This window comes from Tursiops truncatus, chromosome 15 (genome assembly GCF_011762595.2).
Source record: "Tursiops truncatus isolate mTurTru1 chromosome 15, mTurTru1.mat.Y, whole genome shotgun sequence".
Taxonomy (NCBI): domain Eukaryota; kingdom Metazoa; phylum Chordata; class Mammalia; order Artiodactyla; family Delphinidae; genus Tursiops; species Tursiops truncatus.
The window spans coordinates 8,668,178-8,681,066 of NC_047048.1; the positions used below are offsets into that span (position 1 = coordinate 8,668,178).

The 12,889-nt window shown below is 48.5% G+C and overlaps 1 protein-coding gene, 1 long non-coding RNA gene and 1 pseudogene across 5 annotated transcripts in view; 2 read left to right on the plus strand and 1 right to left on the minus strand.

The window, feature by feature from the left end:
- LOC101323504 (large ribosomal subunit protein uL6 pseudogene) overlaps positions 1-5,620 on the plus strand; it is a 29,861-nt pseudogene extending 24,241 nt beyond the window's left edge.
- The window catches only part of POR (cytochrome p450 oxidoreductase), a 58,521-nt gene extending 52,630 nt beyond the window's left edge, over positions 1-5,891 (minus strand). The window contains exon 1 of one of the 2 annotated variants that reach the window (XM_073791990.1): positions 5,760-5,891. The gene's annotated coding sequence lies outside the window, so the exon portion shown is untranslated. The remainder of the gene's footprint in view (positions 1-5,759) is intronic. The other variant, XM_019921923.3, reaches the window with a different exon arrangement.
- LOC109547725 (uncharacterized) lies at positions 5,873-11,879 on the plus strand. Of its 3 annotated transcripts, none has more exons than XR_002173674.3 (3): positions 5,873-6,714; positions 10,968-11,032; positions 11,336-11,879. It is a non-coding gene; the product is annotated as an uncharacterized lncRNA (long non-coding RNA). The 3 variants fall into 3 exon arrangements; XR_012326022.1 differs by having other exon boundaries at positions 5,873-6,336; XR_012326021.1 differs by having other exon boundaries at positions 5,873-6,306.
- Positions 11,880-12,889: the final 1,010 nt, after the last annotated feature.

Here is a 12,889-nt window from a genome sequence, read left to right on the forward strand (position 1 = left end):
CAGCAAAGGAGGGTTGATAAGAGTTGGGCTTCATGAGCAATGGTACCATGGACAGATCACAAGAAGTGATGGGGTGGGGCAGGGAGGGAGAATTTTGGACTCAGGGAGGCCAATTCGAGAGCTGGCACAGCAGAAAATGACAGGGGCCACAATAAGACCACAGCAGTGGAAGGAGATTCAAAGACTAAACACTGTTGGGACTGTGTGGTGGAGGCACCCCAGCGTGAAGACAAGGGGAAAGTGGAAAATGTCTTTTGTCCTTAGAGCTTCGGGGACCAGGGGACGGCAAGGTCACTAGCAGGGGCAGAGACCTTGCTGGTGGGGGTTTCAGATAGGCCGGACGGTCTTGCTCAATGACCTTTTAGAGTTTGCAAATCACATTACATAAGGGACGGTGTCCAACATGTCCAGGTAATGCCATGTGGTTTCTTAACCGCAAAGGTTCTGAAACCAACAAACGCCCTTCTTCAAAAGACCACAGTCCCACCCGAAACCCCACTTCTGAAAGAAGCCGGGCACAACTGGCTGATCCATTTTCCTGTGTTTTCAAGAACTGCAAGCCCTGTTTTCAGTGTTGAAAACAGACCCCAAGTGACCTGTAGATACAGAGTCAGCACATCGGGTTCAGGGAAGTTGAGCATGAGTTCGTGTGTTCCTACCCAGTCCTCCAACCTTTGTACAGACCCAGCCTACCCGGCGCAGTGACGGTGTGTGCCGTGAGGATCAAAGTTATCTCGGTCACAGTGCTCTTACCTAAGCGTCAAAGGAAGAAGTGATATGAAAGGCTGCTCTGGCAAAAGGAATGGGGTTCACAGGGCCACAGGAAAAGGCACTGAAGACAAAAAACTGGGGGAGATTTTTTAAAAAAATGACTAAACATCATTCTTGATGTTCACCTAGAAGCAGATTACACAACCCCACATCAGAGTATCCTCACAGAGTCCATCTTCTCCGTGATTACAACCAGGGGACAAAACTCAGCTTTTTCCGTCCTATTTTCCTACTACAGGTCACTCCCAAAGAATCCAGTTCTCTGAGAAACAGTCTACGGCTGATGGCACCACAGTCTGGCTCATCATTTTATTCTAGTTTAGCTTTGAAACATTAATTTCAGGGAAGCACGTGTACAATTCTCTCAGCTGCGTACAGACCAGAATGCCTCACCCTCCAGCACTCCAATTAAAGGATAATTCTTAGATGTTCCCCCACCACATCACCTCTTTGTAAGTAAAACAAGTAAGCCCCTATGTCAGCAGCTTTCTCCTTAAGCCACCCAGAAGAAGGACCAGGTCCCCCAGCTGCTTTGTTCACAACATCCCCGAGCGTGTTGCCATGCCAACGAGCAACAGGCATAACACGGGCTGATGAATTTGGCTCTAGTGGACCCAACCAACAGGAGCCACCAGTCCGCAAAGAGCCATGGTTTGCGCCATGGGCCTCCTCCGCCACCTTCACACACACACATCCCAGCAGGCGCACAACCAATGTAAACACCTCACTTGGGGAGGGGGTTGGGGAAGGAAAAACACTTTTAGGATGTAGAGTTCTAAAATGGTATGACACAGATTTAGGCAGAGTAAGATTCCTAAATGATGAATTCATCCAGAGAGAAGTAAGAAAGTCTGAAAACCTAAGAAAAGAATACACTGTTCTGTGCCATATATATATATATACCTAATACAAACTTAGCTCAGAGTCTCACATAAATTTTCCTGAAATAAAAGCATCTCTGGGCTTCCCTTGCAGTCCAGTGGTTAAGACTCTGTGCTTCCACTGCAGGGGGTGAGGGTTCGATTCCCTGGTCCAGGAACTAAGGTCACATGGCACTCATGGTGCGGCCAAAAAACAAAAAGCATCTCTGCCCTTAGCAGTTAGCAACTGGCCCTAGAATTATGAATTAAAAAATGATGAGTCTTGGGCTTCCCTGGTGGTGCAGTGGTTAAGAACCCACCTGTCGATGCAAGGGACACGGGTTCAAGGCCTGGTCTGGGAAGATCCCACATGCTGTGGAGCAACTAAGCCCGCGAGCCACAACTACTGAAGCCCGCGCACCTAGAGCTAGTGCTCTGCAACAAGAGAAGCCACCGCAACGAGAAGCCCAGGCACCGCAACAAAGAGTAGCCCCCACTTGCCGCAACTAGAGAAAGCCTGCGTGCAGCAACGAAGACCCAACACAGCCAAAAATAAAATAAAATTAATTAATTTAAAAAAAATGATGAGTCTCTGTTGGTGGGAACATAACAAGATTATCATTTTTGGAGGGAAGTTTGGCAATATCTATTGACATTTAAAGTCACCCCATTTTTACAAACACACATACTCCTCTGTACTATTTTTCTCCATCTGGAAACTGTCTCAGTGTAAGGCTATGAAGGACATTCGCTGTCTATATTGTACATTTCTGTAAGAGACTTTTTATAATGAGCATTTAATAATTTTGTAAACAGAAAAAATACATTTTTATAAAAAACAGTCATTTCTCCATTTCAATTTTCAAATGAATCTGACATATAGTAAAAAGTTAAATCTAAAATTATATCATCATTTGACAAACCATGTGTCAGAGCCATGGAGGACTTGTGTGTTATGTTCACTGCTATAGGCCTAACACCTCAAATAGTGCCTGATATATCACAGGTAATCAACATCTGTTAAATGAATACATTTAAAAGCTCAAAAATGTTCCAGTTCTTCCACTTCTAAGAATTCATTATGCAAAAATATTTGTCTAATCGCTGAAAGATAAAGAACAAGGCTAATCATTGCAGCAGAATTCAAAACAGTAAAAGGCTGCAAACAACACAATTTTTTTTCAATAATATTGGATACTGGGGTATTGTCATTTTTAAAAAGAATGAGGTTTTAAAAAAGGAATGAGGTAGATCTTTACATAGTGCTATAGAAAGACATCATGTTAAGTTATAAAAAGCAAGACTCAGAACAACATGACTAGTTTCATCTTAATTCTGTTTTAAATTTAAATAGTAAAAAATTCCTGCTATTTTAAGTAAAAAAAAAAAAATCTAGGTAATAAATGTTTTTATATGTGAAGAAAAATATCTGGAGAATATATACTACACCACTAGCAGTGATTTTTTTGTCTCAGTGTAAGGCTATGAGGAATGTTCACTATTATATTGAGTATTTCTATAAGAGTTTTTTTTTTTAACATCTCTATTGAAGTATAATTGCTTTACAATGTTGTGTTAGTTTCTGCTGTATAACAAAGTGAATCAGCTATACGTATACATGTATCCCCATATCCCCTCCCTCTTGTGTCTCCCTCCCACCCTCCTTATCCCAGCTCTCTAGGTGGTCACAAAGCACCGAGCTGATCTCCCTGTGCCACGCAGCTGCTTCCCACTAGCTATCTATTTTACATTTGGTAGCATATATAAATCCATGCCACGCTCTCACTTCATCCCAGCTTACCCTTCCCCCTCCCCGTGTCCTCAAGTCCATTCTCTACGTCTGTGTCTTTATTCCTGTCCTGCCCCTAGGTTCTTCAGAACCATTTTTTTTTTTTTAGATTCCATATGTGTTAGCATACGGTATCTGTTTTTCTCCTTCTGATATAAGAGTATTTTTTAAAATAATGAGCACTTAGTAATTTTGTAAACAGAATAAAATCTATTTTTATAAAAAGTCATTTCTCCATTTCACTTTTTTCTCATTTTAATTTTTAAATGAATCTGACATGTAAGTTAAATCCCACAGCACTAACCTGAGGTCCCTGGGCCTGGGGTGCTTTGGTGAAAGGCACACAGTGCTAGTGCCTGAGCTGGGACTCAGGTCCCCTGACACCACACCCTCCACCCCATCCAGGGCTCTCCTCCTTCCTAAAGCATGAGGAAGCAGATGTTGCCAGGGCAGCTGGGCCCTCTGGAACCATGAAAAGTCCCACAATTACAGAAGCCTCTATTGGGGGGGAAAAAGAAAAGTTGCTTAAGAGCTACATTTTTATGAACTTGAAATGTTCCATGAGTTTAACAAGTAAATGTTCTGGATTTGCCAAGCAGTTCTGATTTCAAATAGTCTATCTCCTAAGTGAACTTTATTGAACTCGGATCCTAATGTTCAAAGGGTTAAGGAAGGATCAATTCAGACTCACCGGCATGTCCTAAAATGTAAGGCTTGTCTGGCAACAAGCACCTCATACATCTCATGAATTGTTTACAAACTCATACCACTCAGGAGTTTCACCTGCCTTACTCATGCTGACTGCAGTCAAGGTTGCTACTTCCAGGTGCTGAAGTACATTCCTTTCACCTCAAACCTACCTGTAACGTTTTCAAGTGCTAGACACGAAGGATTTGGGAGAGTTACGATCACTCTGAAGTTTTCAACACTACAACCCAACTGGAAGCCAATATTTTGTTCTCTGAAATGCAGACCACGTTTTTAGACTTGATTAAACTAGGTGGTATGAAAATCATGAGAAGCTCCAGAACTGACCATTCTCTCGAAAGGAAAATGAGAACTCCGTAGAGGGACACAAAGAAAAGAAAGTGGTTTCTTCTGGGTGCACTGCTTTACTAACTGGGACGTTTGGACTTTTTTCCTGATCAAGCCAAGCTCACAACCACTCAAAGGGGACTTGTGTAGACAGAACTTGTCAGTGGTTGATGAATCAATGCTTTCTCCCCAAACAGGCCTGTGAATTACAGCACTGCACAGTGAGGACACTGGATCCCAGAGGGTTAGTTAACTGCTCAGCTTACATGGAATGTCACAGTTCTCAATGACATCCTCCGAGACCCTCTCTTCTGAACCTCTGAACCTCAACCCTGTGGGGGCCTACAGGGTGGGCTGTTATCACCATCTGGGCTACTGAGTAGGAAACAGAGGCTCCAAGAAGTTGTGTCCTGCCAAGATGCCAACCGAGGACTACCCATTCCAGACCTGTCTCCCTTGGTCTTAGCACTATTCCCTACTTCGGCCAAGCTCAGAAGGAAGACTGTATTTTGTCGGTCTACGAGAGGAGGCAGCCACGTTCTTTGAAATGGCCCCAAACTTCTCAGTACTGGTCACCGGCTCACGCAATGGTGACTCTCATCGAGAAATGAAAAGCAAAAAGTCGAGGTCAAGTGCCCCCGCCGCCCAGAAGACCTCCACCTCCTTCCCAATTGCTCCCACGAGCTAAGGGTGTCACGGTTGCCCAGCAGAGCCCGGCAAAGCACCTGCCAAGGCACCTGCCCGCGAGGAGCACTATCCCCCAGGGATGCCGCCGGCACGCAGAACGTTTCCCAGGAGAGGCCGGGCTGGCGGGCTCGACTGAGCCCACCTGATGCTGCGAGATCAGATTCGGGTCCCACCCACACTCATCGAGCGCGTCCTACGTGAGTGAACCCAATAAGTGGCCGCCTCCTGAGGCCCACTGTACAGACGGGGAACCTGAGGCTCGGAGAGGAAAAGTGGCTTAGCCCAAGGGTGGCGGCGTGGGGTCTGGAGCCCTCTCACGCCGAGACCCGATCCTCCGCCGAAGGGCCGGCAGGGCGCCTTCGGCCGTGGAAACGACGACCCTCAAGCCTCCGCGAGAGGTCAGCTCGAGGGGAAGGGCCACCCTAGGAAGGGCCGAAATGGGAGCCGCGCTTTCCGCGTCTGGCGAATTGGGCAGTGACCCGGCCCAAGAGCCCGCCCCCATACCGAGGGCCAGGGCGGCCGAGGCGGCCAGAAGGCGTCGGGCCCCGGAGCCCGGGCACCCAGAGTCCTGGCGACCGGACCCCGCCAACCCAGCACCAGGGAACGCACGTACTCACCACGGTCGGCCGGCTGCAGTACGGACACCTGAGCAGGACGCAGGCCCACACCACTGAGGCGCTACCACCGCCCACGCCGGCTGCGGGGGTGGGAGCGTGGCCGACGGCGGCGCCGCTCCGCCTAACCCGGCCGTGCGCTTGTTTCTGGGGCCAGGCTTCCCCCCTGCGAATCCGCGCTGTTGGTACGGCCCTGAAGGCCACGCCCCCTTAGCGTCCCAGCTCAGCAGAGGGACCCCGGAGCTCAGCGCTTAGTCCCGGAGGGGGCGGGAGTCCCCTCACGCCTTTGACAGTTCCGTGGGGGCAGTAGCCGTGAGCCGCGCCTTCTGGCCTCCTGCTGCCGGCCGCCGCTCGCGTGTGTTCGCGACTCTTTTTCCTCCACGATCCTCAGTGCCCTTGCCTGAAAATGGCGAACCTGCATGAACAGAGTGTCGGGGTCCCTCCAGCCTGGGACTGGAATGCTGGCCTGCTTGGGTCGGGGGGCAGGAAGTGAGCAGGCAGGGGACAAGGACTGGACCGAAGAGGCAGGAGGGGGCAGAAGGCACTTCAGGTTTGGAAAGATAGGCTGTCTTGGTCGGGGGTAAGAAGCCCACCTTTTCCTCCTGCCGTGGTTCCTATATTACAGGATTATCAGGATTAGATGATATAACTCATGTTCATAAATAATTTAGCTCAGTGCGATAGTAAGTGCTCTAGAAATGTAAGTTGTTGTTGTTGTTGTTGTTATTATTACAGGCTCTGCTGCGAATTCCTTTTGGAACAGTGGGCAACTCACTTCGTTCAGAACCCGTTCTCCATCTTTAAAAATGGGACCCACCAACGACAACCAATTACTTTGAAAATACTAAAGGCCTATATAAGGAGAGGATTATTCCCATGGCCCCAGTTTTAGGGTTCCATCGTTCCAGTCTGTCAGGAACATGTCTGATTCACCCCATTGAATCAGTCCCTCCAACAGGTTGGATGAATGCAGTAGCCCTCAGGGTGGGGCGTACCCCTGTCTAACTAAGGGACTGGATGTGTAACTCCTATGCTAGGCCCTCAAGAGAGCAGTAGGGAAATTCATCCCCCAGATCTCTGATACTCCCTGTCACCTTTTCACCACCTTGCTGAACAATCTTCCCTGCGTGTCCCAGAGAGGCTTCAAACTTTGCCTCTGAATCCTTGCACCCTGCTTCTGTGAAGCCAGAACACATACCACTGAATTCTCTCTCTCTGCTAATAGCATCTCTGAGGCAGGAGACAGGCATCTTCTTTTACTTTTTACCATTAAACCAGTAGCTGAGTACTAGGGATTCTGTCTCCAGGACCACCCTCCCCCTTTCTCATCTTTCTTGCTCTCCCTACCCTAGTTTAGGCCCACCTGGGTTCACCTTTCACCTGGCTGATCTCAGCAGTTCCTGACTCGAATGCCACCTCCAGTTTCTTCTATACCTATACCAGGGAAACTTCCTCTTATACTGCTCTGCTCAGTGCCCTACCTTCCTGTCCCTTAAGCTTTCCTCCTCAAAATATACTCTCACTAGCCAGCTGGGGAAAAAAAAATGTAAGTTGGAGACACATCTCACACCTTACATTAATATAAACTCCTGATAGATAAAAGATGTAAACAATTTTTAAAAAGAGAAGAAAAAGGAAAAGTCCTACAAGAAACCATGGGAGAATTGTGTTAATCTCCAAGAGGACTTTCTGAGTTAGAAGCCATAAATGACAGAAAACTACTACAAACCCCAGAAGCCATAAATGACTGAGAAAACCACTACATAAAAATCAAAACTTGGGACTTCCCTGGTGGCACAGTGGTTAAGAATCTGCCTGCCAATGCAGGGGACAAGGGTTCGATCCCTGGTCCGGGAAGATCCCACATGCCACAGAGCAACTAAGCCCATGTGCCACAACTACTGAGCCTGAGCTCTAGAGCCCACGTGCCACAACTACTGAGCCTGCGTGCCGCAACTACTGAAGCCCACGTGCCTAGAAGCCTGTGCACCACAACAAGAGAAGCCACCGCGATGAGAAGCCTGCACACTGCAACAAAGGATAGCCCCCGCTCGCCACAACTAGAGAAAGCTTGTGCACAGCAATGAAGACCCAAAGCGGCCAAAATTTTTTAAAAAAGGTAAACTGATTAAAAATCAAAACTTGATGTGTAAAAAAAAAAAAAAACTTGATGTGTGACAAAGATCTACAGGCAAAGTCCAAAGGCAAAGGACAAACCCAGGAGGAAATATTTGCCTAATAAACAGCCTCTACTAATTAATAAGAAAAAGACATTAATATAAAGGGGCAAAAGATAGGAATCATCAGTTCACAGAAGAAAAAATACAAATGGCTCTTAACCATATGAAAAGTTATTCAACCCCACACGTAGAAAAAATGCAAATTAAAAGTTGACCAAGGGCTTCCCTGGTGGCGCAGTGGTTGAGAGTCCGCCTGCCGATGCAGGGGACGCGGGTTCGTGCCCCGGTCCGGGAAGATCCCACATGCCACGGAGCGGCTGGGCCCGTGAGCCATGGCCGCTGAGCCTGTGCGTCCGGAGGCTGTGCTCCGCAACGGGAGAGGCCACAACAGTGAGAGGCCCGCGTACCGCAAAAAAAAAAAAAAAAAAAAAAAAGTTGACCAAGATACTGGTTTTCACCTACAATGATGACAAAATCTGATGACACAGGGTCGGTGGAGCTGTGTGGAAAAAGACACTGTCATTCATTGTTTCCCCATCCAAACATGAATATCATCTAGCTATAAAGAAGACAAATAAGGAAGCTCATTGCTGATACAGAACAATCTCTCAGATAAATTGATGAACTAAAGGTACAAGGCGATGGCCAATACAAGGCAGAGAATGCTACTGTTGGTGTTTTTAAAAGTATTGCAGTGGGGGAAAGTGGTGGAAACAATGTACATACTGTGTATATATATTTGGTTGTATGTGTGTGACCTCTGTGGAAAGAAAAAAAGAGATAGCATTGGTCGTCTCTAGAGGACTGGGAGAACTGGGACCAAGGGCAAAAGAAGCGTCACTGTACACCCTTTGTATCTTTCACATTTTGTGCCTTATGAATGTTTTATTTATTCTAAGTCAAATACGTAAATACTTTTAAAAATACTCAAACAACCTTGTCGCTGGCCAAAGAACCAGCCTTTTACTGGCTCCCAATAGGTAAAGAACAGTGACCATCCACTTCATTTTTCTTAAATCAAAATTCAGCACGTGTGGGGTTACAGACAACAGTTTCCTGCCAACTCCCCTCTGTTACGCCTCGTCTTCACTGCCGGGAAAGAATCACTTCTTACCTCGTTTCGCACTTGCTTCTGGTCCTTATTTCCATGCTGGTAAAGAAATGTTTGTGTGGCTGCCTGTTGTCCGAAATTTTACCTGTAGAGTTACCTCTAGAGTCCTGCTAATGATGAGTTAGGTTATTAAAACCACAGCCCGCCTCCCCTGCCCACATGTCAACATAATTATTTATATACCTATTTTACTTCCTCTGTTAGTCATTTTTATAATTGAAATAATAGCCTTGGACCTTTATTTCTTGAGCCATCCACTGCAAGCAGTATCTTTTCACGCCATACCATGAAGCTCTCAGCATCCTTGCCCTTCCCTTTGCTCTGTACCCCAGCCTCTGTCTCCCCACTTAGCTGTCTGAACTTCCATATTTTCATTATTGAGCTTGACGACATTTGCATTGTACATATGTTCTTTGCTTTGTCCCTTGAGCCTAGAAGTCCAGCTGTCAAGCAGCACCGACTGTTGTCACATCGTACAGGGGATGCACGGCCAAACCAACCACCCCTATGATTACAGGGCTCGTGCTGTGTGTCCTCTTTCTGAAAGTTCATTTTTTTCCCCCCGGCACAATTTAAAAGAAACAGATCCTCAATCTCTCCAGGGATCTGGTGTATCAAGCTTTTTTCCTGAGACTCCCTCCAAGGTTCTCAGGCGCACCCCACCCCCATCCACACTGGTTACTATAAAGGACGAGGCTGATTCCTATCTGTGTTTCGGGTCTCATAAAGGGGCACAGCAGTTTGTGGAATGAGTGGATTGCCTTAGTCTGGAATGCAGGAAGAGCGTTCAAAATCTGGCCCCCATGTATCTTTCCAGCTCGATCTTTATAACCTTCTTCCACAAATTCTACACTGTAGCAAGACTGGATGAATCCAGTTTTGTACACGCTGTGCATTTTTATTCCTCTGAGCCACTAGGAATGTTGTTCTCTTCCATGTTTATATGTCCATCTCCTACCAATGCTTCCACCTCTGGAAGATGCCCTGATCCCTCCAGAAGTGATGGCTGCCTCGCTACTGTCCAGCTCTCCAAGGCCCAGAGTATTTCCTACTTTAAATCATGTCTCGTCAGTCTTAAGTGTCTCCGGGGCAGGTCTGTCTCAGAAGCCTCTTCTCTCTCTGCCTCCCAAGCCCCAGTTTCTGCCAGATGCAGGCAGCATGGAGGCATTTGCGGGATGAGCCACAGAGGATTCAGGAAAGGCAGCCTGGAGTCGAGGGGCTTGGGCTTGGGTGAACGAGAATGAGGGTCCAAGGGGCAGGGATGCCAGAGCCAGGGCTGGAATGAGAGGGAGAGAAGGGAAATGGACTGTGGTCTGGGCAGAACAAGGACTTTGTGACTTGTCCAGGCCACTGCTTTGTTGCTTTTGGAAGGGCTGTGTCCTTCCACTGAACAGAATGGAAGAAGGTTTGTCCAGGTGAAGGTGCGGGTACCACTGTATTAAGGGCTCATCAGGAAGATGTAGTCTTCTAAGGGAGGGATGGGGGCCATCAGGATAGGGCCTTTCTCTGCCATCCCGCACCCTCTTCCCACAAGGTTCTTCTGAATGTGAACAGCCTGAAAGCTCAGAGCACCTACAACAGACAGAAAGCTCAGGGGCTGGGGGGCCAGAAACTGACCCCTAAAGCAAAGCTCCTCTCCACAGCAGAAGCTTTTACACATATAACATCCCACAAAGCTAAGGACTGTACCCTGTATCCGTACCTCTTGATTGCCATGATCCCTTGAAGCCTCTCCTTGCTCTATAGAACCAAACGTTCACTGAGCACTTGCAATGGGCTCCCACTTGCTATGGGACAGAAGGGAGGAGCTAATTACCATTTACTGAGCACCAACTAGATCCCGAGCGCTGTACTAAGCAGTCTACAGGTGTTACTGCAAATCTTCTCTCAAAAGTATATTCTGTGATTCCCATTTGACAGATGAGTAAACAGAGGCTCAGAGAAGTGAGGAGATGTGTCCCAAGCTTCCCAAGATCCCACAACTAGTAAGTGTTTAAACTGTGACTGGGGCCTGGTACCCACCGGTCAGCGTGTCAAGCACATCCAAACCCTTCCCACTTCACCCCAACCCTGGGAGCCGTCCTTTCCCCCAGGAGGACTCACCCAGCCTAGGAGGGGGGCTTTGTGCCACTCTTGCTTCGGAGTGGTACCATTTCTCATGCTGGTGGAGGCTCCCCCCAGCCCCACCCAGGGCAGTGCTGCCTTGGAGGGTTCAGCCTCTCAGGGCCCCTGTCCCAGTCAGCCTGACTCTTCCCTGCTCCCTCTGACTCCGGCTTCCTCCTTCTCAGGTGCACAGTCTCCAAGATCTGCTTCAAAACACCTTGCCTTGAGCAGGAACTCACTCCAGGTGTGTTGAAAGGGGCTGCCCTGTCTACTTATAGAGCCAGGGATGCGGCAGTCACCAGAGCACAGAGTCACAGAGCACAGAACCTCCATCTGGAAATCAGGAGCCAAATTCTGCTTTGACTGCTAACCAGATGCATGGCCTCCCTGGATAAGAAATCAGTTTCCTTATCAGCAAAATGGGGAGAAAAACCCTGTCCCGCCCCCCTTCTCCCAGGTGTTCTGAGGTTTGTGGTGATGACCAAAGGATGTATTTGTGACGGCAGGGCCGAAGGCAAGGACCCAGGTGAGACTTATTGTCAGAGAGGAGCAGAGGGAGGGAGCCTGAAGACGCACTTCCCCAACCTCTAAGCCTCTGGCCAAATCTCATGCCTGATCTCGTGCCTAGGGGGACTCTGAACCTCCTGAAGTTCTCCAATGAGCACTTGGTCTTGCCCCCATTTTACAGATGAGGAAACTAAGGCAGCGAAATAAAGCAGCTCCATCTGGCTGGTGCACCCAAAGTCTGTTCTTTCTCCATTGATGGGATGGTTCTCCGCCCAAACCTCTTTTACAAAGGGCAGACGTCCTAGTTCCCTCTGATGTCAGGGGCAGCTGGCTCAGCCTGCCCAAAGGCTCCCCGGCTGGTCAGGAGCCAGGTCCTTATGAGAAAGAGCAGAGGCCCTAGCTGCGGGGCTTACTAAGCCAGTTGGGTGCGTGGGGGCCTGCTGGCTGCAGGGTGAGCTGGCCAGCGGGGGGGCAGCTGTGGATATCCTGTCTGGAGACAGTGTCTGGCGACAACGTGAATTGTTCCCAGGGAACAGCTGAGAGGACGAGAGGGCAGGGGCAGCGGGGAGCTAGAACGAGAAGTCACTGAAACCTGGGGCCTTCCAGAAGGGACAGTGAAAGTACAGGAGACAGCGGAGGCCCTGGCTGGATGTCTCAAAGGGCAGTTCACGGGTCCCCTACATCAGAATCATCCTGGGGCCTATTAAAACTGCCAATTCCTAGGTCATCCCTACCCCCAGCCGTTGGACCAGACTCTCCAGAGGCAAGGCAGAAATTGACATTTTAAACAAGCTTCACTCTTATCCACACTGGAATATGAGAACCACTGCCTTATGGGGTTAACTTGGCCAGAACAGGGGTGAGGGTGGCATGTCCACGGCAAGGCACACCTCAGGTGGATCCAAACACAAAAACAGATAAAGAGGAGGGGGTGGTTGCTTTGAAGGAGAAGCTCAGATGATGACTGGCCTGGCCCCCCCAGGGTGTTAAAATGTCCCCAGACCTTCCTCACAGCCTCCCTGCCACCCCACACTCCTAGTGCTCTAACCTCGTCCAAAGTTCAACAGTTTCAAAGAGGCAGCCCTGAAATGAAAGAACAAACATAGCCCTTGGCAACAGCAGATTGGATTTCCAATCTGGACACCGCCAAGGCCCAGACAGCTGTGTAACCTTGGACGGGTACTGTGGGTCCTTGTAATGCGGCCCCTTGGGGTCTGGGTGAGGATTAAATG